Consider the following 4892-nt stretch of genomic DNA (forward strand, 5'->3'; position numbering starts at 1 on the left):
GACAACTTTATCTGCTTGTGGAGACTCATTTTCCCTGTATGTAAAATTACAGGCTCAGACAAGGCTATCTAGAACTCTGGGATTCTCTTGTTCTCCACTGCAACTATGACTTCTAAGCACAAGTTGAATACTCCCAATCTCCAAAATCCAGAACTCTGCAAGCACCACCATGATGCCACACCTGACCTCCTGTGTTCAAAACACAAGGGCACTAATACCTTATGCATAAGGTACCTAGGAAACATAAGCACACAGGTACCTCTCCAGCGGGCAGACAGGAAGAACACCTTCCGGTGGGAGCGGAGAAGGTTGCTAGGAATCTGAGGGTACACCAGATACACAGGGACAAAACCAGGCAGACCTCGGGTGCACCCTGCCTCTGTCCTGCAGACAGCGTGTTCTGTGCATGGTGTAGTGTGGCCAGGCGGGAGCTGTCTGCTCAGAGAGTCCTGCAGCTTGACAGCTACAAGGACCCCGCCCATCTGTCTTCTACAAGGCCACTTCCCTGTGGCCTGCCAGGCTGGGCTGGCCAGACTTTCTGCTTCTTGGCAGCAAAAACAATGTGTTCACAGCCCAGCACACGAGAAAACAAAACAGCCATCTTTTCAGATCTCGCTGTGGGTTCTCTTGCCCTACCCTCACCTGCAGCGGGATTTGGAGGAAATCGCCCACCTCTGTGAAGCTGTTTCCCCAGCAACAGCAAACCAGGACTGACCATTCCCAGAGCACTGTGCAGTCTGGGAATGAATTATCAAATAGGAGGAGAAAGAGCAGCTGCCTTAGTGGACTCGGAAACAGGACTCTCAGCCAAGCTCGTGTACCGCCTTCGGTGAGGTTTCTGCTCATGAGTCACCTTGCACACTGTAGCTCCCCCAACATCTTCAGTCAAATCAATGTCATCTCTGACAGGACACCTGTGCCTCCCTGCCTGCTCTCAGGAGGCAGCTGCAGTCCCAGGGCGACAGGCTAGCGTGACAAGGTGGTATCCCCATGAGAGTCACGCACAGGTGTGGCTAGCCATTGTGCACTGTCCTCCTTATGTACATTCATGTCCTATGCTGACCTTGGCCAGGGCACTTCTCTGGGTTGTTAAACCAGCAAACTGGACCAGGTGACTTGAGGTCCCTCCCAGCTCAAGCATGTCACGATTCATGATTTGGAAACGTAAATCATTAGGCCAGAACTTTAAGACATTCTGTTTTTATTTTGAGATTCCCAGCTGTGCCACTGCCAGGTGTTGCAGGACAAATGGAGAGGGAGACTGTGTCCCCGCAATAAAGGGAACTCATGTGTCACACAAGGGATTGTTTGTTCTTTTAAACCCAGCCAGATGAACATTTGAGTCCAGTGAATAATTTTCTAAAAGACTCGGAACATGCTTACTATCTTTCAGTTTTTTTATACTATGTAAGATTTGATGGGACGGAGAGTAAAGCTCCTATTTGTAATGATGGAATACGAAAATACTTTAAAATATACATGGAGATGGCTTGGCTAAAGCACTTGAAGCCAAGCCTGAGAACCCGAGTGCCATCCCCCAGCCCCACATGGTGGAGGGAAAGAACCACGTCCTGAAAGTTGTTCTTTCATATGTGGGTCACGGCATGCATGTGCATTTACATGCAGCAGATGCTGTAATAAACGTTCTATATACTTTTTAAATATATATACACACAAGGCCTGCACCGGGTTGAAGAAAAAAAACAGAGGAGGGAACAGGCTCATCTCTCACGTTGTCCCTCACACAGCCACAATGGTTTATGTTAACACCGCTTGCCCTTTTTTCTTTTATACACCTCCTTACACTTATGTGGCAAGGCATGTCTACAACCCCAGCACTGTAGAGCTGCAGCAGGGGGATCAGGAGTTCAAGGCCTGCTCCATCTACATATCAAGATGCTGTCTCAAAATAAACAACAATGTAGCTCAATTGGCGGGGTACTTGCATGGCATAATTTTAGCAAGGGGAGGTAGAGACAGGAGTTCAAGGTCCTCCTTAGCTGTCTATCTACTCCAGGGTACCCTAGTTTATAAGAGACCCTTGCTCTTTAAAAAAAAAGTTTCATGTGTAAATTAGGATGGACACAAATGCTATACAAATTAGAACCTATACAAAGCAAATGATGGAAAAGTGACTTCTTTCCTAAGGGCCAACATTCTTCTAGTCCTGCTCCTTGTCACACCATGGTGGCATGTGATTTCTGGTTAAGAAGATGCTAGGAGTCTGCAGTTGGACACCAGGCAGAGTGGGGTCCCAGCGACACTAGGTCATAAGGGCAATAGAAAGACAAGCAAGACTATGGGCCTGGACTGCTGCCTCTGGTAGGTTCCCCCAAGCATCACCCTGACTTATCTTCTCAGCAACCGGAAGTGGGTGGCATCACCTTAAAGATGAAATCAGGGCTCCGGATTTGGAGTCCTGTCCCCATCTGATTCCGAGTTGCACAGTCTCAGGAATGGTTACGAAACCCAAAGTTAAGAATCCTGAGGTTGGGAGGTGTCATACCCCTTACAGAAATCTGTTCCTCCTGGGTCCTGTCTTGGCACTAAAACATATTGGGGTGGGGGTGGTCACAATCCATTTTTTCATTTCTTCCCATCAATGTCTTGATGATGACTGGACCTGCCTGATCTGCAGTTTTTCCAGTGGCTAGCATACAACATCGTCCTTGGACTGTCCAATATAGGATGTGTAAAGTAATGAACAACATTGAGTCAAAGGCCTAGAGTTCAAACACGACCGGCGAGTCAAAGGTCTGGAGTCCAAACCCTGGGACACAGCCAGGGAACAGCACTATCGGTTCCCTTTCTGCAGTTGCCAGCAATGGCATCCTTGCCTCTCGCCAGGGATACAGGAAGTAAACAACAGGATACATTAATCCTAAGACTCCACAGCCACACCTGAATGCCCTATAGACTCTCTCTGATCTCCCTCCCCCCAGAATCAAGGACAAGCTTCCAATAGTGGGAGGATCCCAGGGGAGTGATTCAGACAGATTTGGGGAAATTAAGACAAAGAGGAAAGAGGCATAGCAGAGCCCTCGGGTACCCTGATCAGCCCCCCACACGCACACACACCGAACCACAGAAGCACTCACCTTTGCTACATCCATCCACACCCCAGGAAACACTGAATATCTCGCCTACTGCTCATAATGCCTCATGGACAAAGGGACTGTGGGGAGCTGGGGTACCCCCTTTTCTAAAACTGACAAGTGAAATGACCAGCCTAAGGCTGTATACTTAGGTGAAGCCAAAGTGGCCATCTGATTTGGTCACCCCCATCCCTTACAGCAAGATGAACACAGGAGGCCAGAGGCCTCTGGGCTTACAGACTCCAGGGACCTTTGGAGGCAATGCCCAGTCATGCCTTCCAGAGTGGCCATACCAGGATCCCACAACAACCACAGGTCTCTGTATCATTAGGCAAAGGGGCTGTCCAGGCAGGGCGGGGTCCATAGTCACTCCAAAACATGCAAAGCCCCCAAGGAGGGTAAACAGTTGTTCCCATGGAGAAAGAACAACTCTGCCACACCCTGAGATCTTTTCGGGACTGAGGGGGATAAACGATCCTGGGTTCTCATCCCTCCCTCAGTGACTCCAGAAATAAGGTCTCCTGGTACATTCCTACACAGCCACCCCCAGAGGGGCCTCTCTAGCTCCCGGGGAGCAGCTTGGCTCAGCTGTAACTGTCAGCAGGCCAGAGGGAATATGCCAGCCCACGTGTGTTAGAGTGTCGGTCCAGAGCACAGTTCATAGGAAAGCCAGCAAAACAGTCCGTTGGCAAAGATGCACCTTCCTGCCTCCTAGCCTAGCTCCTGACCTCTGTGAGCTGTCGGCTCTCCCTCCCTCTCCCCCCACTCCCCCCAGCAAGAGGCAAGGCTAAGCCCTTTCATAGAGCCAAGTTCCCGTGCAACGTGGATCCTGGTTGTGCCGCCTTGAGCAGGTCACGCCCCTTTCTCAACGTGTTTCTTCTTTTCTGGGTAGATGAAAGGGGCTGTCCATTTCGGTTACAGAGCCAATGTGACACACAGTTCCCCGCCAAGAAGACGAGTCGCTTTTTCCCACCCATGAGGTACGACGTGTGCCCTCCGTGGCACTAAAGCCACCTCACAAGCACACTTTGCCTACTCATTATAGAAAGAAGCCATCCTTACAGAGATGAAGCAGGTCTCTAAGACACAGGGAAAGTGTCGCAGAGCCAGAGATTAAATGTTACCACCCTTGGAACAGTTTTGAAGCAGGGGCCAGCCAGGCTGTGTAAGATCCGGCCTCGGATCGCGCTCCAGATCGACCTCAAATGAAGCCAACATCTAGTTCCCCCCTTTAGAGATGTAGGAGGGAGATCAGCGAGACTGTGCCGCTCGCCCAGCAAGGTAGGTGGTGAAGGAAAGGAAACGAAGCGCACCGGGTGGGACGTCCCTTCCTCTCAGTGCGCTCTCAGGCTCTCCTGGTAGAGCTCGTGGTCCCCAGAATGGGACTTTCCGGGGCCTGGGGACATGAGAGAGCTTTAGCAAGTCCTCCGGCCTCTAGAGGCAAAGAGGGAAGACACCTGGCCCCCAGGACGCGCTACCCCAGGCACTGCGGCGAACGCCGAGTCTCTAGGGTGCCGGGATTTCGCAGCGGGTGAAGCGGTTGCATTTGAACCGAAGCCCCGCCCGCCCGCAGCTGTCACGCTGGCCGCCGCCCCCACGCTCCTCCCGGGGTCCCCAGACTTCCCGCGGCGCCGATTTCCCGGGACGCGTCAGGACAGGGGTGCGCTGGAGACCCGGACGCGACCCTCCCCGACCCGGCGCGGCCTCCCGCCTCCCTGACCGCACTCACCGTGCCCTGAGCGTGCGGAGCGCGGCGCCGCGGGCTGCTGGGCCGAGTACCTCCTGCGCCCTGCGTCC

The 4892-nt window shown here is 52.1% G+C and overlaps 1 protein-coding gene across 1 annotated transcript in view; it reads right to left on the reverse strand.

The window, feature by feature from the left end:
- Syne3 (spectrin repeat containing nuclear envelope family member 3) overlaps window positions 1-4870 on the reverse strand; it is an 82989-nt gene extending 78119 nt beyond the window's left edge. The window contains exon 1 of the mRNA XM_005343516.2: window positions 4825-4870. The gene's annotated coding sequence lies outside the window, so the exon portion shown is untranslated. The remainder of the gene's footprint in view (window positions 1-4824) is intronic.
- Window positions 4871-4892: the final 22 nt, after the last annotated feature.

Source organism: Microtus ochrogaster, chromosome 1, assembly GCF_000317375.1.
Source record: "Microtus ochrogaster isolate Prairie Vole_2 chromosome 1, MicOch1.0, whole genome shotgun sequence".
NCBI classification, from domain to species: Eukaryota; Metazoa; Chordata; class Mammalia; order Rodentia; family Cricetidae; genus Microtus; species Microtus ochrogaster.